The following is a 25,085-nucleotide window of genomic DNA, read 5'->3' on the forward strand; positions in this document are numbered from 1 at the left end:
ATTATATTCTAATGATAAGCCAAACACTGTGTTTTCAAAGATGATCTCATCTGTTTATATATCTTTTGCTTCTGGAATGATAGCTTTGCTCTTGTAAGAAAGTTAATGCTATCAGCAGACCTTAATGAGCGGTTATAAAACTCCTTTTAGCTAGTGCTTGCACTGTAGATTTTATCTGATTCCGTTTTTATTGATTAGGAACATAAGCTATATACTTTATCTGGAGAAATTTGCTGTAACTCCCCTAGAATTGAATAGGGGTCCACAAACTAAATGATCGCCCTAGTAGGTTGTGGATGGATTTTGTTAAAGCACTGAATATTTAGTTACAGATACAGGAATGTGTATGTGGCTTTGTCTTTTCTCAGAAAACCTAAATTTTGTTTTTCTCCTCTGTCCTCTTTACCAAGATAGAAATAAGAATTTTATTTAAACTAAGTTTCAGTATTGTTTGCAGTACAATAAATAGGGATATAGATTTACTCTGAAGTTCTAGGGGAAAATAGGTTTTGTTACAATGGGCAAAGTAAAATTGCATTTCTGCTTTATCAGAGGATAGTTTGTATTTTATCCTATTTAAATCTAAATTCATTCCCTTTGAGCTACAATATACTTCATCTTGATAAAAACCTTCCAAAGGCTTCTTCTTTTGAAAGATCTTAGTATGTTTTTGTTAGAAAATACAGTGATACTTGTACTTATTTTTCTGTTACAGTGAATAGAATATATTGAATTTAAATAGATGTACCTTGAGTGGAGTAAATTTAAGCTTTTCAAATATTTATGCATATTTCTCATTCTCAACTGTTCTTTATTTTTCCTTGATTCTGTATAAAAGCATTGCAATTTTCTCTTTTAATAAAGGAAACATCCATGGTTCAGTGTTTGTTTTCCAAGGTATACATCAGGAAATTCCTGATTCTATAGCAAAATTTGCTTTTTAAAATAGAGGTTAGCAGGTATTGGAAACAAGGTTAAGAGTTTTCACTCTAAAGGAACCTATACAAAAATTAGGTGGAAAACAATTACACATACTAGAGATTTAAAAGTATTAGGAAATTCACAGTTATAAGCATGTTTCCCCTTTCTTCCATAGATTATTCCTGGGATATTTAACAGCCTTTTTTTGCCATTAGAGTTTGAATTCCTTAAGGTCATGTCTTATGTATTTATTTTTTATTGCAGTACTAAGTACTCAGAATAAATATATTCAGCATTTGTTAAATATTATAAAATGAAATAAGTGAATCTTATTCCTCATGAATAAAAAGTGAAGTCTGACTGATTTATGTTTAAAACTCTTTATGTCAGTTTGGGAAGAGTTTAAATAGAAGTTTTTTAGGCAAGAAGTATTTGTGAAGCTAACCTGAATAACCTTTGTACCTTTAATATATCTTGTTTTGGGACTCAAAGAGAAGGTCTTGTATTTTACTAGTGCCTTGTTTGTTGTAGTGCATTTTGGATACTGTTTTCAGGAAAATAAAATTTGTTTTATAAGATGATTATTCTATGATGTCAGTGATAGATATGACCTGTCATCTCATATACTTAATTTTTATATCCTTAGATTGCTGGGAGGCCTGAGTGATTTTTTGAGATGATATAAAAGAGATACCAGTGTTATTTCCTGTTTTAGTATTTTTTTGTTCGCCTCCCTTTTTTTGGTAAAGTAACATATCTACTACTATGGACAAGAATCCCTTAGAAGGAATGGAGTAGCCATCATAGTCAACAAAAGAGTCCAAAATGCAGTACTTGGATGCAGTCTCAAAAATGACAGAATGATCTGTTTGTTTCCAAGGCAAACCATTCAATATCACAGTAATCCAAGTCTATGCCCCCGACTAGTAGTGCTGAAGAAGTTGAGGTTGAATGGTTCTATGAAGACCTACAAGACCTTCTAGAACTAACACCCAGAAAAGATGTCCTTTTCGTTATAGGGGACTGGAATGCAAAAGTAGGAAGTTAAGAAATACCTGGAGTAACAGGCGAATTTGGCCTTTGAATACAGAATGAAGCATGGCAATGGATAATAGAGTTTTGCCAAGAGAACGTGCTGGTCATAGCAAACACCCTCTTCCAATTAAGAGGGAAGATAGCATTTAATTCCCTTATTTGTGTCACAAGATTTTTACCAGACGGTGTGATACATTGATCCTTCCTATGTCCCACTATAAAATTACTATTAAAAATTAATCTTAAATAGAATAATAAAATAATAAGATTCAGGTAGGATTCAAGACCAAAAATATCTTATCATAGAGAATAGAGATTGTAAAACCCTATTGTAAAACTTTGTGCTCTGTGTGGACATAGAGTGTGGACACTTGATTTTTTTTTCTTAATACTAAATGTGGAATTTTTCATAAAGCAGAGCTTCATGAAAGGCTTGATATTCTAGTGTGAAATCCTGGGTAGAGGAAACTTGTGCTTTTTCTACCTCATTTTTAATATAGTCAATCCTTGTTCACTGCTACATGGCCTCAAAAGCACCAAAGTAATTATCTAGTTTGACAGATATAGTTTAAAAAAGGTATAGTTGAGAGATTTATTTTAATTTCTGTTTCCATCCCATAGTTTTATAATCTGTGCTGAACCAAAAAATTCAAGCATTAACAGATTGATTACTTTCTAATCACTGCTTTTAAAGCTAAAGAAATTGAAGTAATATCCTCAGATCATGTTGAAACTTCTACTGAGTCAGTTTTTTCCCTAGTTTTTGTTCAGGGTAAAAATTATATGAAAGGTCTAAATTCTAGTGCAGTTGTTGTTAGAAGATCTCTTAAACAACTCAGTCAATGTCCAAGTCACTTTCTAAAAAATAACAAATTTAGTGATATAAATCACCTACCACAGTCCATTCATTTAAAGAGTACAATTTGGTGGTTTTAGTGTCTGTCAGATCAGTATAGCCTTCACTACAATATTCATCACTTCAACAGAAATCCTCTACCAATTAGTGGTTACTCCTCATTTTCCCTTATATCTCTACCCCAGATCCTGTCAACCACTATTTTACTTTCTATCACTATGGATTTGTGTATTTTGAATATTTCCTATGAAAGGAACCATACAGGATGTGGTATTTCATGACTGAATACATTCATTTAGCATATTTTCAAGGTATATCCATATTGTAGCATGACTCAGAACTTTATTCATTAATATTGCTGAAAAATATTCATTTATTTAATGGATATGTGGTTTCTGTTTTTTGGTTACTATGAATCATGCTGTTGTCAACATTTGCATATAAATTTTTGTATGTTTAACTTTCTGAGGAGCTGTAAAAACTTTTTCAGTTTTGTATTATTTCACAAATAGTATAGTGCTTATCTGTTTTATATTCACATCAGCAGTGTATGAGGGTTCCGATGTTTCCACATCCTCACTAATAACCTCCTAATATCTTTTAAATCTTTTAAATGATACCCATTCTTGTGGGTGTGAAGTAGTATCTTGTGTTTATTTTTACTGTGGTAAAGTATACATATTATGATATTTATCATTTTAACCATTTGTAAATTTGCAATTCAGTGGCATTAAATGGAGAAGGCAATGACACCCCACTCCAGTACTCTTGCCTGGAAAATCCCATGGATGGAGGAGCCTGGAAGGCTGCAGTCCATGGGATCGCTGAGGGTCGGACATGACTGAGCGACTTCACTTTCACTTCTCACTTTCATGCATTGGAGAAGGAAATGGCAACCCACTCCAGTGTTCTTGCCTGGAGAATCCCAGGGACAGGGCATCCTGGTGGGCTGCTGTCTATGGGGTCGCACAGAGTCGGACTGAAGTGACTCAGCAGCAGCAGGCATTAAATACATTGACAGTATGTAACAGCCACCACCATCTACCCAGAACTCCATCATTCCCAACCAAAAGCTCTGTACCCATCTTGATACTCTCTTTAATAAATGGTGCGGTGTCCATTGAATATCAACATGTGAAAGAAAGAAGGTTGAAGTGTTACCTTACACCATATACAACTAAAAATGAATCAAATACCTAAATTTCAGAGCTAAAACTGTGGCCCTTAGAAAACTTAAGGGCCTTGAATTTGTCTGTACTATTCCAATCACTTGCTCAGTCGTGTCTGACTCTTTGTGACCGCACGAACCACAGCAAGCCAGGCCTTCCTGTCCATCACCAACTGCTGGAGTCTACCCAAACCCATGTCCATTGAGTCAGTGATGTCATCCAACCATCTCATCCTCTGTCATCCCCTTCTCCTCCTGCCCTCAATCGTTCCCAGCATCAGGGTCTTTTCAAATGAGTCAGCTCTTTGTATCAAGTGGCCAAAGAATTGGAGTTTCAGCTTCAACATCAGTCCTTCCAATGAACACCCAGGACTGATCTGCTTTAGAATGGACTGGTTGGATCTCCTTGCACTCCAAGGGACTCTCAAGAGTCTTCTCCAACACCACAGTTCAAAAGCATCAATTCTTTGGCACTCAGCTTTCTTTATAGTCCAACTCTCACATCCGTACATGACCACTGGAGAAACTATAGCCTTGACTAGATGGACTTTTGTGGACAAGTAAAATTTCTGCTTTTTAATATGCTGTCTAGGTTGGTCATAACTTTCCTTCCAAGGAGTAAGCATCTTTTAATTTCATTGCTGCAATCGCCATCTGCAGTGATTTTAGAACCCCAAAAAATAAAGTCAGCCACTGTTTCCCCATCTATTTGCCATGAAGTGATGGGACAGGAAGCCATGATCTTAGTTTTCTGAATGTTGAACTTTCAGCCAACTTTTCCACTATCCTCTTTCACTTTCATCAAGAGGCTCTTTAGTTCTTCACTTTCCACTATAAGGGTGATGTCATCTGCATATCTGAGGTTATTGATATTTTTCCTGGCAGTCTTGATTCCAGCTTGTGTTTCCTCAAGTCCAGCATTTCTCATGATGTACTCTGCATAGAAGTTAAATAAGCAGGGTGACAATATACAGCCTTGATGTATTCCTTTTCCTATCTGGAACCAGTCTGTTGTTCCATGTCCAGTTCTAACTGTTGCTTCTTGACCTGTGTACAGGTTTCTCAACAGGCAGGTCAGGTGGTCTGGTATTCCCATCTCCTTCAGAATTTTCCACAGTTTATTGCGATCCACACAGTCAAAGACTTTGGCATAGTCAATAAAGCAGAAATAGATGTTTTTCTGGAACTGTCTTGCTTTTTCCATGATCCAACGGATGTTGGAAATCTGATCTCTGGTTCCTCTGCCTTTTCTAAAACCAGCTTGAACATCAGGAAGTTCATGGTTCACATATTGCTGAAGCCTGGCTTGGAGAATTTTGAGCATTACTTTACTAGCGTGTGAGATGAGTGCAATTGTGTGGTAGTTTGAACATTCTTTGGCATTGCCTTTCTTTGGGATTGGAATGAAAACTGACCTTTTCCAGTCCTGTGGCCACTGCTTAGTTTTCCAAATTTGCTGACATATTGAGTGCAGCACTTTCACAGCATCATCTTTCAGGATTTGGAATAGCTCAACTGGAATTCTATCACCTCCACTAGCTTTGTTTGTAGTGATGCTTTCTAAGGCCCACTTGACTTCCCATTCCAGGATGTCTGGCTTCGTAGGTGAGGGTGAGTGATTGATTACACCATCGTGATTATCTTGGTCGTGAAGATGTTTTTTGTATAGTTTTTCTGTGTATTCTTACCACCTCTTCTTAATATCTTATGCTTCTTTTATACCATTTTTGTCCTTTATTGTGCCCATCTTTGCATGAAATGTTCCCTTGGCATCTCTAATTTTCTTGAAGAGATCTCTAGGCTTTTCCATTCTGTTGTTTTCCTCTATTTCTTTGCACTGATTGCTGAGGAAGGCTTTCTTATCTCTTCTTGCTATTCTTTGGAACTCTGCATTTAAATGGGTATATCTTTCCTTTTCTCCTTTGCTTTTCACTCCTCTTCTTTTCACAGCTATTTGTAAGGCCTCCTCAGACAGCCATTTTGCTTTTTTGCATTTCTTTTGCTTGGGGATAGTCTTGATTACTGTCTCCTGTACAATGTCACAAACCTCCATCCATAGTTCATCAGGCACTCTGTTTATCAGATCTAGACCCTTAAATCTATTTCTTATTTCCACTGTATAGTCATAAGGGATTTGATTTAGGTCATACCTGAATGGTCTAGTAGTTTTCCCCACTTTCTTCAATTTAAGTCTGAATATGGCAATAAGGAGTTTATGATCTGAGCCACAGTCAGCTCCCGGTCTTGTTTTTGCTGACTGTATAGAGCTTGTCAGTGGTCTCTAAATAAGATGCTAAAAACAGAGTCAAGAAAAGAAAAATAGATAATATGGACCTAATGAAAATAAAAAATTTGTGTGTTAAAGCACAGTCTCCATAGTGAGAAGACAACCCACAGAAAAAATGTTTGCAAATCATTTATTTGACAAGTGTTTAATTTCCAGAATACATAAAGAAAATTTGCAACTCAGCAGCAAAAACACAACTCAGAAAGTGTACCAAGGACTTGAATAGACATCCATTTACTTTTTAAAAAAAATGTGATAAGGTACACATAACATAAACCTTTTTAAAGTTTACATTTCAATAGTGTTATGTACATTTTTGCCATTTTTAGATTGTTGTACAGCCAATCTCCAGATCTTTTTCATCTTGCAAAACTGAACCTCTATACCCTATAAAGAATAACTCCGTATTTCCCTTAGCTTCTCTTTATTTATAGTCAATGTCTTTAAAGTGGTGTCTTTAAATATATATAAAGACAACATATATATGAGTCTTGGTTGAGTCAACTCTGACATCTGATTATATCCACCTCATGTTCTTGACATTTTCTGACTCTTAGTGAATTTAGATCATTCACATTAAAGTGAATTTTGATGTAATTGGTTTAATACCTGCCATGTTTATAACTTTGTTCATTGTGCTTGTTTTCTTCTTTATCTTCTTTTTTGTCCTTTGGTTTTAATTGAACATTTCTATGATTTCATTTTATTTCTTCTTATAAATTATACTTCTTTAAACATTTTTATTGATTGCCTTATAGTTTGCAATATACATTTATAACTAATCTCAGACCCTTTTTAAATAACACTATACCACTTCAGGAGAAGGGCATGGCAACCTACTCCAGTATTCTTATGTATAGAATCTAATGACAGAGGAGCCTGGCTGGGTACAGTTCATAGGGTCACAAAGAGTCAGATATGACTAAAGTGATTGAGCACACATGCATACCTCTTCACAAGTAGTGTGGATACGTTATAACAGTATTCCCAATTCCTCTTCTTATCCATAAGCTATAACCACCCAATGCATTTTTTGCTATTACTAGTTTGGACAGTTGACTATTAAGTCAGTTAAGGATAAGAAACATGAGAGATGTTATTTTACCTTCACTTATTTCTCATCTAATGCTCTCTTCCTGTCTTTATGTAGGTGTGTACTTCTGACCTGTATAATTTTCTTTCTCTTTGAAGAACTTCTTTCAACATTTCTTGCAGGGAAAAGCTACTGTCAACAAATGCCTTTGGTTTTTGTTTGAGAAAGTCTATTTTTCTTTTACTTTTGAAGAATCATTTTACTGGATACATTATTCTAGCTTGGTGAGATATTTCATTCTGCTTTCTTCTTGCTTGCATGGTTTTGGACAATATGTAAGATCGAATGCTTATCCTTGATCCTCTATAGATAATATTTTTTTTTCCTGGCTTTTTAAAAGATTTTTCTCTTTGGCTTTGTTTTTCTGCTGTTTGCATATGAGAAAACTAGGTGTAGATATTTAGTATTTACACTGCTTGATATCCTTCTTCTCTGGTATCTGTCATTAATTTTGGAAGCTTTTCCACCGTTCTTTTATTTCAAACATTTCTTCTGCTATTTTCATTCTTCTCTGTATTTCAGTTACATTTATGCTACAACTTCTGTAATTGTCCTACAGTTATTAGTTTTTCTGTTCCCTTTTATTATTTTTTCTCTTTGCATTTCAGTTCAAAAGGTTTATATTGACATTATCCTCACTGATTCTTTCCTCTTCAGTCTCATTGATTCTTTCATTGGCTGTGTCCATCAAAGGCATTCTTTCTTATATAGTGTGTTGGCTTTGTAGCATTTTCTTTTCTTTATTTGAGTTTTCATCTCTGCTTACATTACACATCTATTCTTGCAAGCTGCTCACTTTATCCCTTAAGAATCCTTATTGTATTAGTTATAGTTATTTAAAATTTACCTATCTGATAATTCCAAAACTCTTTGTCTTCTCTGAGTCTGGTTCTAATACTCTCTTTGTGACTTTAGATTGTGTTTTTTCTTGCCTTTTAGTAGGACTTGTAATTTTTTGAAAGCTGTATGTAATAAGAAATGAGGTAGTCAGGCTTTTAGTGTGAGCTTTTATGTTAACATGGCAAGGAATGAGGCTGTGTTTAAAGTTTGCTGTAGCTGTTTATACCAGAGCCTTTATTTCTTCTAGTTTCCTTGTTTTAGTTTTTTTTTTTTTCTTCCCTTTTGTCTTTGGGTATTCTTAAGAATTCCTTCTTAAACAGAATTTGTATCTTATAGCTTTCCCATTTGTAATTCTATTTTATTATATTAAATCCCAGGAGTTGGAGAGGGAAACTGATCTTATGCCCTTGTCCCTGGGCTGTGACCTTCAGAAATGTTTCTTAGCCTTTCCCCTCCCTACTTAGGTGAGGTAGGAAAGCTGGAGGAGGCTGAGGTTGTCTAATTGCTCTTCCTCTAGGTAGATAATGCTGTGGTGTAGTAGTTTACCTTGAGAGCATGACTTTGTTAAAAAGAGAATGTTCTGGGTGTATTTTAATATTTAATATGGTTACTTTCCCCTCCTTCTACTTAAGGTGCAGTAGGATTTTTTTCCCCTCAGATCTTTCTCATGAAAACCTGAAAACCTTTTGGGACTCCTGTAGGTAAAACCCAGCAAAGTGTGCCTCCCATTCCAACTGGGAACCCAGGATTTTTTTTTTTTTTTTTTAACTCTCAGGCTAATCCTTTTTGGCTTCCCATAATTCATCAGTTACTGTTGAAGTGTTCTCACTTCAGAAAAAAATGTGATTTTCTGTATCTGCCTGTTTTCCTTTTTTTTTTTTTTGGTGATATGTTCTGTGTCCTTGGGCTTCCCTGGTGGCTCAGCAGTAAAGAATCTGCCTGCCAATGCACAAGACACAGATTTAATCCTCAGGTGGGGAAGATCTCCTGGGAAAGGAAATGGCAACCCACTCCAGTATTCTTGCTGGAAAATTCCATGGACAGAGGAGCCTGGCAGGCTACAGTCCATGCAGTTGCAAAAGAGATACAACTTGGTAACTAAACAACAGCAACCTGTGACCTCAGGTCTCTAATGGGTCTAAGAAAACTTACTGATTTTCAATTTATCTTTTTTCTTGTTGTGAGTATAGTAGTGAGACTTCTAAGCTGCTTACTTTTTGTAGCTCACTGTTTTTTTTTTTTTTTTTTTCTGTTTGTTTTGGCTTTTTAAAATAAATGAACCCATGTGAAATAATGTAACTGCGGCTTTTCCGGATCCTCTCCTTTGTTTAGAATGCTTGTGTAACATCTTTCAGGGCTTGATCTTTGTGAGAATCAGGTTCCAATTTCAGTTGGAAGTTTTAGAAATTGAATTTAAAACGATTTGTTTTTCTTACTGTTAGCACCTTATGTTTAATTGCTGCTGTATCCAAATAAGGATAGTATGGTAAGCTCAGTGGATTAATCATGCGTAGTAAAACTAGAGAACTTAGGTAATTTAATGTATTCATAGTGTTTTTATTAAAAATTAAATGAAAAATTAATGAATATATGCAAAATAATAAAGCAATGAACAAAGATGAAAAATTTTGGAAACGTATGCTATAGTAATTGAAGGTATCAATACATTTTTGAAATATTCTGAGTTTTGAGAATTATCTATTAGCATAACTACTTTTCCTATTCATTAAGTTAATTAGTCACTATGCCTTCACTTCTTTTGAAGAATGCAGTATAGGGTTGGCTTTGATTAGAGATAGAATTCCTGATTTTCTATTACAAGTGCAAATTATTTAATTTGCTTTTACTAAATGCTTACTTCATTTACCAAATAAGTGTATTTTTTGTGTGTGTGTATCAGACAGACTTTTTTACAAATGTTACAAGCAATGACCTGGAGAGAGTCCTGTCTGTGGAATCGCCATTTAACAAGATGATTATCCTTTGGGGCCATAGGCATGGTGCTAACCTCCACTTTTCTTTGGTTTGTTTTGCTTTCTGGGGTTTGAGGATGGTATAGTTTGCATGCACTGTATACTGATCTGACAGGAAGAGACATAGAACTTTGAAGATCTGGAAGCATCAAGGAATGGTCTGTAGGCCAAGTTGATCCATTCTTCTCTATTGGATGAATATTTTGGCTCCTGGTTTGTTACTGTCATGGTGTCCAAATCCACTAGCATTTACTGATGTCAGTATATCTGGATGGCTCCTCTAGGTTCTGGTCATTCATATCAGTAGGAACAATCTGTAGGCCAGTGTTCCCTCTGGAAAAGGTTTTGGTAGCTGGCCTCTGAACTGTAATGGAATGAACTGAAGCTGCCAGTTATTGGGCAGAAGGAAGCTGCTGGGAAATCTATACCATTTTTTTCCCTTTACAGACATAAACAGCTTGGCCTTCTGGGACACTGTGGATGGTTGGGTCTGTGGCAGTTCAGTAAAATTCTGGATACAAATCAAGGGGCCCATAATACCCTCTGAACAGTGCCACAGAACAGGAAGAAGGTAAGAGTCTAAACAGGAAGAGTGTTCCTAACACCAGCCAATTTGATGTCAAACAGTATCATGCTCCAGGCGGTATTGCTGAACCATGAAGTGGTAACATTTCAGAAGTGCAGAAAGTGCCACAGCACCACAGAGACATATAAATGGATATACAGGGAAGAGAACTCTCTCTTCTTTATGAGGCTGGATGAAGAAAATTATAATTGAAATATACATTGGAACCAAGTCTTAAGTTGCATAGTCGTGTCTGACATTGTGACCCCATGGACTATAGCCCACCAGGCTCCTCTGTCCATGGGATTTTTCAGGCAAGAATACTAGAGCGGGTTTCTATGTCCTCCTCCAGGGGATCTTCCCAACCCAGGGATCGAACCCATGTCATGTGTGTCTCCTGTATTATAGGTGGATTCTTTACCATCTGAGCTACCAGGTAAGCCAGTGTTGGTGGCCTAAATTCTGATCATGAAATCTCTGCAGTAGGTATTCTATAAAAAATGTCAGTGAGCGAAGACCACACTAAAATTCAGAAATTCATTAATTAAATAAAAATACCGGAATTCTGTACCATAAAGATCAGGTCCATGAAGAGTAAAGACATTATACTAAACAATGTTGAGTGGTGCAGTCACCAAGTTTCTGTAATAGTAGCTGTCAGTGACTACCACAGTCACCAGAAGGAGAATTAGGGCAAACAGCAACCAATGAAAGAAACTCTTCCAACCTGTTTCATGACCAGCAAATCAGAGGCAATAGGTAAACCAAGAGCTACACTGAATGGCCAGCCTAAGATAGCCCCAGTTGCTAATCCAAGTATATTAATGGAAGTTTGTCTGTATACCAGCCAGTCATAACTATCAAGGTAGTGTACAAACAGAAACTTCTAGGAAGGAATGCTGATAATGAGCAAAAGATGTCAGTGCTGAGAACCAAGAAGGCTAACATTTGATGCACATGCAACCCAAACTTCTTACACACAGCCTTGTAAAAGTAGAGTTCACATAAATAGCTCACAAAAGCTAGTAGACATTATAAAATGTAAAATACAAGAATCTTGAAGTGAAATCACTCAGTTGTGTCCAACTCTTTGTGACCCCATGGACTGTAGCCTACCAGTTCCTCCGTCCATGGGATTTTCCAGGCAAGAGTACTGGAGTGGGTTGCCATTTCCTTCTCCAATAAGAATCTTAAAAATAAGCTGGGGAATATTCCCAAGCCTGAAACCCCTTCCCATAGATGAGGTAGTGTGTTGGTTCCCAGTAGTTGAGTGTTTCATCACAGTCAGAGATGTTGCTCTGGAGAGTAGCACATAACCTTGTTGAGAGCAGATACCTGAAAGCAGTAGATCCTTCTGGTACCCAGACCTGTCCTGCTTTATTCCCATATGTCCTGCACTCTAGGGTTTTTTCACTAGTAAAATGAGACCTGAGCTGGGGCATCTATTTAAGTCTGATGAATATCCAACATCCACCCACCCTGGTAGTGCAGAAGGAGCAGGATGAAGAGGCTGTGGGCCCTCCTGGCTGGAAGACTGGGCCAGGCACAGCCCCTCACTGTACAGGCATAAGCGCCTTTCTGAGCCTTGGTTCCCTGTAATAAAGTTTTCATGAAGTTTAAATCAGGTCAGTGTGTATAAAATGGATGTTAAAATTTGTCATGGTTATGTAAGGAAACCCGAGACAGTGTGGGCTAAGAAAAATTCCACCATTTACCCTAATGTTTGATTTTCCAGTGATTGGTATTCATTGGCATAGCAGCAACCTGTTTGGACCTTTATCACATTTGAGAGTAAAATCAAGGCATACAAAGTTTATAGAAAATTAGGCTTTATTTTATATTTTTGCATAGTTAATACTTGCCAGCAGTTAAAAGGACTTTTTGTAATTTTACTTGAATAAGGACATAAGTTAATAGACATACTTGAATGAATAGTAAACTTGTAGTAAATGAATTGTGGAAAATCTGTTGGATTAGTGAAAAGTCAATTGTGAATTACTATTTAATTTAAAGCCTATATCTCCATGCACTTAGGAGTAATGCAATGAATTTATTATATTACAAAAATGTAGAAGAAAAAGTATCACTTAAAATTTTATCACACAGGTAATATTAATGTTTTTATTTTTTTGCAAATTTTTATTTACTTTGAAACATAGTTGTGATTATACTTCATGTTCAGTTGCTTTTTTTCGTTAAACATTGTAGCATGAAGTATTTTTTATATTGTAATTGAACTTTTTGGAATTTAAATGGCTGGTATGGTATTGTATGACTTAGGCATGACTGTTGAGCCATTATTATACATTTAAGTATTCATAGTTTTTTTGACCGTTGTAAATAGCTCATAGATCAATGTCTTGTGATTAAAGTTATTTCTTTAGAATTATTTTATTTGTGTAGATAAAAAAGAGGCAGAATTATGCAAGAGAATATCAAAGACTTATTGCTAAATTGTTTTCTAAATCCTTGTATTACCGTTGACCATATATGATAGTGTGTATTTCATAGCATATTATTCTACAATTAATAGTCATTTTTCCATTGAATATTTGATAGATTAAAAAGAGGTATTGCATTTAACACTTAAAAATTTTATTTATATTAATTTTTGGCTGTGCTAGGTCCTTGTTGCTGCTTGGGCTTTTCTCTAGTTGTGGTCAGTGCTTGGGTTTCTCATTGCTTTGGCTTCTCTTGTTGTGGAGTATGGGCTCTAGAGCACAGGCTCAATAGTTGTGGTGCAGAGTTGTAGCTGCTCTGGGGCATGTTGCATCCTCCCAGATCAGGGATCCAACCTGTGTCTCCTACATTGGCAGGCGGACTCTTCACCACTGAGCCACCAGGGAAGCCCCTTTTAACACTTTTTATAGCATCTAGTAAGTTGTACTGTCATGTTTATTTCTTCATGCAGTTTGCTTACTGTTTAAAGGAAAATGTTCACAATTTTTTCAAGTTTCTATAAGGGAAATGGAGCAAAGTAGTATGTTTTGCATTGCTTTATTTATTTTTTGTTAGCTATAAATACCTTTATCTACTAACCAAAGGAATGTTCCTGTTTTTGTCTTATTGAAGTATAGTTGATTTATAGCTTCCCTGGTGACTCAGTGGTAAAGAATCCACCTGCCAATGCAGGAGATGTGGGTTCAGTCCCTGGGTTGGGAAGGTCCCCTGGAAAAGGAAATGGCAATACATTCCACTGTTCTTGCCTGGGAAATTCCATGGACAGAGGAGCCTTGCGGGCTACAGTCCATGGGGTCACAAAAGTTGGACACAGTGACTAAACAACAACATATTTGATTTATAATGTTGTGTCAGTCTCTGCTGTACAACAAAGTGACTCAGTTATTCTCATGTACATATTTTTAAAAAAGTTAATTAATTTGACTGCTTCAGGTCTTAGTTGCAGCAGGTGGGATCTTTGTTGCGTCATGCAGGATCTTTCCTTGTGGCATGTGGACTCTTAGTTGTGGCACACAGACTCAATGGTTGTAACCTGTGGGCTCCAGAGTGTGCAGGCTTCAGTAGTTGTGGCACATGCATTCTCTAGTAGTGGCTCATGGGCTCTATAGCACTTGGGCTTAGTAGTTTTGGTTTGTGGGCTTAGTTGCTCCCTGGCATGTGGGATTGCCAGGTGGGAACAATGTTAGTTGTTCAATCCCACCTTAGTTCCCTGACCAGGGATTGAACCTGTGTCCCCTGCATTGCAAGGTGAATTCTTACCGCTGGACCACCAGGGAGTCCATATACATGCTTTCAAAATGTTCTTTTCCATTATGGTTTATGTCAGGAGATTGGATATAGTTCTTTCTGCTAAACAGTAGAATCTTATTGTTTATCCATTCTAAATGTAATAGTTTGCATCTACCAACCCCAAGTTACCAGTGCATCCTTCTCACTCCCCTTCCCCCCAGCCTTGGCAACCAGAAGTCTGATCTCTGTGCCTATGAGACTTTCTGTTTTGTAGATAGGTTCATTTGTGCCATATTTTAGATTCCTTATATAAGTGATATGATAAGGTATTGTCTTTCTCTTTCTGACTTCACTTAGTATGATAATCTCTACTTGCATCCATGTTGCTGCAAAAGGCATTAGTTTGTTCTTTTTTATGACTAAGTAATATTCCATTGTATATATGTACCATGGCTTCTTTATTCATTCATGGGTCAGTGGACCTTTAGGTTGTTTCCATGTTTTGGCTATTGTAAATAGTGATGCTATGAACATAGGGGTGCATGTATCTTATAGTTTTGTCTGGGTATATGCCCAGGAGTGGGATTGCTAGATCATATGGTGATTTTAATGTTAATCTTCTCAGGAACTTTCATATTGTTTTCCATAGTGGCTGCACCAACTTACATTCCCAGCCAACAACGTAGAAGGGTTCCCTTTTCTCCACACACTCTCTAGCATTTATTGTTTCTAGACGTTTAATGATGGCCATTCTGACTGGTGTGAGGTGATACCTCATTTTAGTTTTGATTTGCATTTCTCTAATAATTAGTGATGTTGAACATCTTTTCATGTGCTGTTTGACCATCTATATGTCTTCTTTGGAGAATGGCTATTAAGGGTTTCTGCCCATTTTTTAATTGGATAGCTTTTTTTGTTGTTGAATTGTATGTGCTGTTTGTATATTTTGGAGGTTAAGCCCTTGTTGGTTGTATCAGTTGCAAATATTTTCTCCCATTCCATAGAAATAGTTTCCTTTGCTCTGCAAAAGCTGGTAGGTTTGACTAGGTCCCATTTATTTTTTCTATTGCCTTGGAAGACTTATATTTAAGTCTTTAGGCTACTTGAATATATTTTTGTGCATCGTGCGACTGTGTGTTCTAAATTCATTGAAATACATGCAGCTATCCAACTTTACTGGCAACACTTGCTAAAGAGATTTTTTTCCCCATTTTATATTCTTGACTCCTTTGTCAAAGATTAATTGACTCTAAGTGTGTAGACATCTGGGCTCTATAGTCTGTTATTTTTATTTGTATATCTGGTTTTGTACCAATACCACACTATTTTTTTTAATTACTGTAGCTTTGTAGTATTGTTTGAAGTCTGGGAGAGTTATGCCTCCTGTTTTGTTTTCATTCCTTAGGATTGATTTGGTGGTTTTGGGTCCTTTTTGGTTCCATATAAGTTTTTGGATTATGTGTTCTAGTTCTGTGGAAAATGTCATGGGTAATTTGATAGAGATCTCATTAAATATGTAGATTGCTTTGGCTAGTCTTGGCCATTTTAACAATGTTAATTCTTCCAATCGAAAAGCATGGCATATCTTTCCATTTCATTGAATTCTCTTTAATTTTCTATATTAATGTTTTATAGTTCTCAATGTATAAATCTTTCACTTCGTTAAGTTTATTCCTAGATATTTTATTATTTTTTGTTGCAATTTTAAAGCAACTTTTTTTTACGTTCCATTTCTGACATTTCATTGTTCATGTAAAGAAATGCAAACAATTTCTGGATATTAATCTTGTATCCTACTACTTAGCTTAATTCATTGATTAGATCTAGTAGTTTTTGTGTAGAGTACTTAGGGTTTTCTATATATTCTATCATATCATCTTCATGTAGTGACACTTTTACTTCTTCCCTTCCAAATTGGATACCTTTTATTTCTTGTCTGATTGCTGTGACTAAGACTTCCAATGCTATGTTGAGTAGAAGTGGGATCCTTGTCTTGTTCCAGATTTTAGCAGAAAGGCATTTTGGCTTTTCCCATTGTATATTTCATTGGCTGTGGGTTTGTCATAAATAGCTTTTATTATGTTGAGATATTTTCCCTATATACTCAGTTTGCTAAGATTTTTTTTCATGAATGGATGCTGAATTTGTCAAATGCTTTTTCTGCACCTATTGAGATGATCATGTTGTTTTTGACTCCAGATTTTTGTTAATGTGGTGTATTACATTGATTTGCATATGTTGAACCATCCTTGTGAACTTCGGATGAATCCCACATGGTCATGGTGTATGACCTTTTTTTTTTTCTTTAACAGGTTGTTTATTTATTTATATTTATTTTTGACTGCAGTGGATGTTTATTGCTGCACTTGAGCTTTCTCTAGTTATGCCAGTAGAGAAACTCTTCCTTGTGGTGTGCTGGCTTCTAATTGTGGTGGCTTCTCTTGTAGAGCACAGGCTCTAGGGCATGTGGGCTCAGCACTTGTGGCATGTGGGTTCAGTAGTTGTGGCACATAGGCTTAGTTGCTCCGTGGCATGTGAAATCTTCCCAGACTAGGGATCGAACCTGTGTCCCTTGCATTGACAGGCAGAGTGTTAATCACTGAACCTCCAGGGAAGTCTCTGTATGGGAGTTTTTTATGTGTTGTTGGATTCAGTTTGCTAATATTTGTTGAGAATTTTTTTCATGTATATTCATTAAAAAATCAGTTCAGTCGCTCAGTCGTGTCCGACTCTTTGCGACCCCATGAATCACAGCACGCCAGGCCTCCCTGTCCATCACCAACTCCCAGAGTTCACTCAGACTCACGTCCATGGAGTCAGTGATGCCATCCAGCCATCTCATCCTCTGTTGTCCCCTTCTCCTCCTGCCTCCAATCCCTCCCAGCATCAGAGTCTTTTCCAATGAGTCAACTCTTCGCATGAGGTGGCCAAAGTACTGGAGTTTCAGCTTTAGCATCATTCCTTCCAAAGAAATCCCAGGGCTGATCTCCTTTAGAATGGACTGGTTGGATCTCCTTGCAGTCCAAGGGACTCGCAAGAGTCTTCTCCAACACCACAGTTCAAAAGCATCAATTCTTCGGTGCTCAGCTTTCTTCACAGTCCAATTCTTCACATCCATACATGACCACGGGAAAAACCAGTGTGGGTGGCTACGACGGCGCACAGAACGCGGGCGGCTGCGACGGGCGCACAGAGTGCGGCTGAGAGGACCTACCCCACGTCCGAGGTCAGGGGTAGAAGCCGGGAGGACCCCATGCCCGAGGGGCCGCGGCCAAGAGGAGTTACCCCATGTCCGAGGTCAGGGGCAGCGGCCAAGAGTGCCAGGCTGCGACGGCGCAGGAACGGCCGAGAGGAGCTATCACACGTCGGAGGTCAGGGGCGGCAGCCGAGAGGAGCTATCTCACGTCCGAGGTCAGGGGCCGCGGCGGAGAGTGCCAGGCTGCCACAGCGCAGGAGCAGCCAAGAGGAGCTACCCCATGTCTGAGGTCAGGGGCGGCGGCCGGGAGGAGCTACCCCATGTCCAAGGAGTGGTGGCTGTACGGGCACAGGAGGGCCTAGAGGAGCTATTCCACGTTCATAAAAAATATTGGCCTATAATTTTCTTTTTTGGTAGTGTCTTTGGTTTTGGAATTAGTGTGATGGTGACTTCGTAGAATTATTTTGATATTGTTCCCTCCCCTACAGTGTTTTTAGTAGAGTTTGAGAAGAATTGGTATAGGTTTTTTGTATATTTGGTAGAATTTGGCTGTAAAGCTGTCTGGTCCAGGGACCTTTGTTTGTAGGGGATTTTTTTTTTTTTTTAAATAGCAGATTCTGTTTCACTTCTAGTTATCAGTCTGTTTAAATGATCTATTTCTTCCTCATTCAGTTTTGGTGGGCTGTATATTTCTAGAAAGTTGTCCATTTCTTCTGAGGTGTCAAATTAAAATTTTTTCAGTTGATTTTGATCTAAGTTTTTATTATATGTGGACTTCTTAACCCTTCTCATTTATTTATTTATTTTTGGCTGTGCTGGTTCATTGTTGCTGTTTGGGCTTTCCTCTAGTGGTGACTGTGGCTTCTCTTGTTGCCAAGCACAGGCTCTAGAGTGTGTGGGCTCAGTAGTTGCAGCTCCTGGGCTCTATAGTACAGGCTCAATTGTTACTGCACATGGGATTAGTTGCTCCACCGCATGTGAGATCTTCCCAGATCAGGGATTGAACCTGTGTCTCTTCCATTGGTGGGCGGATTCGTTAACACTGAGCCAGCAGGGAAGCCATAACCCTTCTGTTTTGTAAAAAAAAAAATTACTTATTTATCTGCACTGGCTCTTAATTTTGGTAGTAGGATCTTCAGTCTTCATTTTGGCATGAGGGATCTTTAGTTTCAACTTGTAAACTCTTCGTTGGAGAATGTGAACCCTTGCAGCCTGTGGGATGTAGTTCGCTGACCAGAGATTGAACCTGGGCTCCCTGCATTGGGAGCACAGAGTCTTAGCTACTGGACCACGAGGGAAGTTCCTTGGTTGTCCATTTTGTTGGTGTATAATTATTCATAGTATTCTCTTAGGTCTTTCTGTATTTCTGAAGTATCACTTGAGATTTCTCCTTTTTCATTCCTTATTTTGTTGATTTCTCTCTCTTTTTTCTGGGTGAGGCTGGCCAGAATCTTGTCAATTTTGTTTACTTTTTCAAAGAACTCGTCCTTGGTTTTATTGATTCTTTTTTATTTTTTAAATCTCTCTTTTTCTTATGCCCTGCCTGATTTTTATTATTTCCTTCTGTTGACTTCAGGTTTTGTTTCTTCTTCTTTTTCTAATTCTTTTAGGGGGTAGGTTAGGTTGTTTGTTTGGGATTTTTCTTATGTTTTTGAATAAGGCCTGTATTGCTGTGAACTTCCCATTTCTTTTCCTCTGGTTGATTTCTAGTTTCGTTCCTTTGTGATCAGAGATGTGATTGAAATAATTTCTGTATTCTTAAATTTGTTGAGGTTAGTTTTGTGCCATAGTATGTGGCCAGTCTTTGAGCTTGTCCCATGTATTTTGAAAAGAATATGTATTTTGGGTTTCTTTTTGAATGTAGTATCCTGAAAATATCAAATAAATCTAAGTATTCTGTTGTATCATTTAGGATCTCTGTTGCATATTTTCTGTCTATAGTATCTGTTTATTGATGTGTATGGGTGTTAAAAGTTTTTTATTATTATTGTTATTCCCATCAGTTTCTCCCTTGTGTTTGTTAGTATTTGTTTTATGTATTTGGGTGCTCCTGCATTAGATGTATATATGTTGACGAGTGCAAAACTCTTTTCTTGTATTGATTTTTTTATCATTATATAGTTTCCTTGTTTTTCTTTATAACAGTTGCTTTAAACTATATTTTGTCTGATATGAGTATTGCAACTCCCACTTACTTTTCATTTCTGTTTGCATGAAATATCTTTATTCATTCCTTCAATTTCAATCTGTGTATGTTCTTTGCCCTAAGGTGGGTCTCTTGTAGGCAGCATATTGTAGGCTTTTTTTTAAATCCAGTCTGCCACTCTATGTCTTTTGATAGGAGCATTAGTCCATTGAGATTTAAGGTAATTTTCGATGCATATTTATTGCTATATTAAACCTTGTTTTCTAGTTGATACTTTGTTTCTTTTGTTTCCTTTTTCTTTCTGTTTTTCTTTTTGTGGTTTGATGATTTCCTTTTATCTTAATTCTTGTGTTCTCTTGTTTTTGGTTTTTGTGAATCTGCTGTATGTTTTTTAATTTGTGGTTACCTTGTTTTTCAAGTATCTTAACTCCTTTCTGTATCTGCTTGCTTTAGACATATAGGTTAAACACATTCTGAAAAAAAGAATGTATTTTCTTACTCCTTCCCCACATTTTATTATTTTGATGTCCTTTTTTACATTTTCATGTTTATCTTGTTGCTCTTCCTTGTGTTTACCATTACTTTCACTAATAGGTTTTTTATTCTCTCTTTTTGATATATGTACTGGCTAATTTAAGTGATTTATTTTCAAATTTTGATTTCCTCCTTCTTATATCTTCTTGCTTCTTTTCTATTTAGAGAAGATCTTTCAATATTTCTTTTAAGATAGATTTAGTATTTCGGTAGACTTTGAGTTTTTGCTTGTCTGAGAAATTCTTTATTTCCCTACTGTTCTAAATGATTATCTATCTTGCTTGGTAGAGTATTCTAGGTTGCAGGTTTTTCCCTTTCAAAACTTTGAATATATTTTACCACTTCCTTCTGGCCTGCATTGTTTCTATAGAGAAATTTGTTGATAGCCTTATGGGGCTCTTGCAGCCTTTAGAATTCTTTGTTTATCTTTAACTTTTGCCATTTTTATTATCATATGTCTTGGTGTAGGTCTTTTGGATTCATTTGTTTGGGATCCTCTGTGCTGCTTATATCTGGATATCTGTTTCCTTTAGGTTTGGGGAATTTTCAGCCACAGTTTCTTCAAATACATGTTCAATCCCCTTTTCTCTTTCTTCTTCTAGAAATCCTAGTATGCATAGATTGGGATGGTTTATATTATCCTGTAGGTTTCTTATACTGCTTTCCTTTTTTTTTTTTCATTTGACTTTCTGAATGTTATTTTGCTTCAGTGATTTCTATTATTATGTCTTTCAGGTCACTTATTCTTTCTTTTGCATTATTCATTGAATTATTCATTGCTTTTAGCTCAGTTTTCATCTCAGCAAATGAATTTTCTAATTTTTCTTGGTTCCTCCTCATACTTTCTAGCTCCTTTTTACAATAATCTGCATTTCTGTCAATAACCTTTCTTAATTCTTCAGTATTTCCATTACCTCCGTCTTTCTTGGAGGGTAGGGCCTGTGGCATGTAGGATCTAGTTACCTGACTAGCGATCAAAATGGTGTGGTCTGCATTGGGAGTGCAGAGTCTCAACCACTGGATCACCAGGGAAATCCCATTACCTCCTATTAGACTAAAAAAGAATCTGTTTCATTGTTTCTTCCTTCCAGGTAATTTTCTTGGACTTTTAACTGAGAGTGGTTCATCTGCTTCTTCATCTTCCTTTTATTTATCTTATTCTGTGAGTTTAAGAGAAGCAGTCTTGGAGTGCTGTTATATGCTGGAGCATTCCTGTGTAGCTTGTGTGGGGTTAATGTTTTTTGGCGTGAGGGAAGTTTTTGGTCTGGATGTTTGCCACGTTTGCCATCTCTTTACTCAACATGTGCTGGCCATTATCCCCTTGATAGAGGGTGTGCAGGTGTGTTACCCATGCATGCTTCCAGTAAGGCATGGGCAGTGGTTGGCTCCCAGTTGTGGGACGCTTTGCAGCAGTGGTCTGTGTTTACCTCTGGGGTCTGAGGTAGATATGCCTGCTTCTAGTGCTCATATAGGCCACCTGAGAGTTTGTCTGTGAGAGAGCCGATTTTTAGATAGGTTGGTAAGGAGTCCATGGCCCTCAAGGAGGAAGGGGTCCTGGGTTCTCAAGGAGGAGAAAGGGGCAAATGTTTTTTTCTATATTGCTTTCTATCGGGCTTCCCTCGTGGCTCAGACAGTAAAGCGTCTGCCTGCAATGCGGGAGACCTGGGTTCAATTCCTGGGTCGGGAAGATCCCCTGGAGAAGGAAATGGCAATCCACTCCAGCACTCTTGCCTGAAAAATCCCACAGACGATGGAGCCTGATAGGCTACAGTCCATGGGGTCCCAAAGGATCCGACAGGACTGAGTGACTTCACTTTCACTTTAGCTTAGTCAAGTAAGATGCTTTTTCTTAAACTCTGAGTTATTATGAAAACAGTCTTTAAGACTAACTTTCTTTAAGCCCAGAGCTAATAATTACACAACAAAACAACTCATCTTGCTCAAGGGTGTGTTTTTCCTTGAGTTCCCTACTAATGATTATATAACAACAATGTATCTTGCTGACTCATTTTTGAGAAGACCCTGATGCTGGGAAAGATTGAGGGCAGGAGGGGAAGGGGACGACAGAGGATGAGATGGTTGGATGGTATCACCAACTCCATGGACATGAGTTTGAGCAAACTCCAGGAGTTGATGATGGATAGGGAGGCCTGGCGTGCTGCGGTTCATGGGGTCGCAAAGAAACTGAGCAACAGAACTGAACTGATCTTGCTTGAGGACATGTTTCTCCTTCTTAACAGGAACCTTCTGACTAATCCTGTTATCTTAAAATATGTTATGGGAGTGGGTCTGGTTGGTAAGAACTTTATATTGTTCTGATCTTGTTAATTTAAGATGTATGTTGTGGGAGTGGATCTGGTAAAAGTATGTAAGGCCTTGGTAAGACTAGGTAGTGGGACACTCTCTGTTCCCCTTTTGATATTCTTTCTCTGTCCTTTTTCACTGTAATAAAATTTCTGTCATGCAAAAGTTCTGAGTAATCAAGCCTGGTCCCTGATCCCAAAGCTAAATCTTTTTTGGAGATTATGAATCCGACACCATTCACTGTAAGCTATCACCTGGAGAGTGACTCTTTTCTTACATGCCCCCTGACAATGGTGCCCTGACTCTTTGGCAGGTCCAGGCCTCCTTCCGCAGTATCCTTATAGCCCCTCAGGCTGTCTCCATGTAGCCAACCCTAGTCCTCTCCCTTGGGTCTGACCTCTGAAGCTGTAGCCTTGGCACCCAGTGCCTGCCTTTCCCAGTCCCTCCCAGTGTCTCAGACTGGGAAGTGCCGGGTGGCCATCACCATCTGTGCAGATCTCTCTCTGCTGTGTTCTTAAGGCAATTCCTGCACTCTCTGAGGCTCTGAAGCTCTCCCTCTGTCCTGGCTGATCTCCCTACCAAGTGAGTGGTATTCCTAGTGTGGAGACATTTCTTCTTTCACAGTTCCCTCTCAGGGTCACGGGTCCTGCCCCAATTACTTTTTCTCTCTTTTTCTATTTTCTTTTGCCCTACTGAGTTATGTGGATATTTTCCTGCCTCTTTGGAAGTCTGAGGTCTTCTGCCAGTGTTTTGTAGATGTTATATGAGAATTGTTCCACATGTAGATATATTTTTGATATGTTTGTCAGAGAATGTGAGCTCCATGTCCTATTCCTTCGCCATCTTGATCTGGTCTCTGTTTCTAGTTTTTTTAATTGAATTATGATTGATTTATAGTCTTATATTAGTTTCAAGTATACAGAATAGTGATTCACAGTTTTTATAGATTATGCTTCATTTAAAGTTGTTACAGGGACTTCCCTTGTAGTCTGGTGACTAAGACTCTGTGCTCCCAATGCAGGGGCCCAGTGTTCAATCCCTTGTCAGGGAACTAGACCCACATGCCACAACTAAGACCTGGCACAATTAAATACATTAAAAATGTATATGCAAAAAAGTTATTATAAAATATTGGCTATATTTCCTGTGCTGTGTAATATGTCTTGCAGCTAAATTATTTTATATATATAGTAGGTTTTACTTCTTAATCCTCATACCTATTTTGTCCCTCTCCTTTGCCTCTGGTAACTACCAGTTTGTTATCTGTGAGTCTGTTTTGTTTTATTCATTTTTTTGGATTCCACATATAAGTGACAACATACAATGCTTGTCTTTCTCTGACTTACTTCAGTAAGCATAATACCCTCCAGGTTCATCCATGTCTTTGCAGACAGCAAAAATTTCATTATTTCTTATGGCTGAGTAATATTCCATTGTGTAATATAGATCATATCTTCTTTATACAGTCATCTGTTGATGGATACTAGGTTGCTTCCATATCCTGGCTATTGTTAAGTAATATTACTGTGAATGCTGGGGTGCATGTATGCCTTCAAATTCATGTTTTTGTTTTCTTTGTATATATTCCCAGGCTTGGAATTGCTGGATGATATAGTAGTTCTAGTTTTAGTTTTCTGCAGAACCTTCATACTGCTTTTTATAATGGCTGCACCGATTTACATTCCCACCAACAGTGTACTAAGGTCCCCTTTTTTCCACATCCTCTCCAACACTGTATTATTTGTAGACTTTTTCATGATAGCCATTTTACAGGTGTGAGATAATATCTCATTATAGTTTTGATTTGCATTTCTCTGGTGATTAGTGATGTTGAGCATTTCTTCATGTGCTTGTTAGTCACCTAAATATCTTTGGAAAAATTTCTATTCAGGTTTTCTACCCACTTTTTGTCTTTTTTAAGAGAAATATTGAGTTGTATGTGAGCTGTTTATATATTTTGGATATTAACCCTGTATCAGTCATATCATTTGCAAATATTTTCTCCCATTTCATAAGTTGTCTTTTATTGATGTTTCCTTTATTGTGCAAAAAGTATTATGTTTAATTAGGTCCTATTTGTTTATTTTTGCTTTTGTTTCTTTGCCTTAGGAGACAGATCTAGAAAATATTGCTAGTGTTTATGTCAAATAATGTCTGTTTTCTTTCAAGAGTTTTATGGTTTCCATCCTTACATTTAGGTTTTTGATCCATTTTACATTTACTTTTGTATATGTTGTGAGAAAATGTTCTGATTCTGTTCTTTTTGCATGTTTGTCCAGTTTCCTGTATTACTTATTGAAGAGACTCATTTTTCTATTGCATATTCTTTCCTTCTTTGTGATATATTCATTAATCTTAAGTGCATGGGTTTACTTTTGGGTTGTTTATTCTATCCATTGATTTCTGTGTCTTTTTTGGTTATTACCATACTGGTTTGATTACTGTAGCTTTGTGGTATAGTCTAAAGTCAGTGTGAT

At 37.3% G+C, this 25,085-nt stretch overlaps 1 protein-coding gene and 1 pseudogene across 10 annotated transcripts in view; one reads left to right on the top strand and one right to left on the bottom strand.

Moving 5' to 3' along the window:
* ATRX (ATRX chromatin remodeler) overlaps positions 1-25,085 on the top strand; it is a 286,038-nt gene that overhangs the window by 27,469 nt on the left and 233,484 nt on the right. The gene's annotated exons all lie outside the window — the stretch shown is intronic.
* Positions 10,097-11,197, bottom strand: LOC132344295 (alpha-1,2-mannosyltransferase ALG9-like; annotated as a pseudogene).

The sequence above is a fragment of the Bos taurus genome, chromosome X (assembly GCF_002263795.3).
Source record: "Bos taurus isolate L1 Dominette 01449 registration number 42190680 breed Hereford chromosome X, ARS-UCD2.0, whole genome shotgun sequence".
Lineage (NCBI taxonomy): Eukaryota > Metazoa > Chordata > Mammalia > Artiodactyla > Bovidae > Bos > Bos taurus.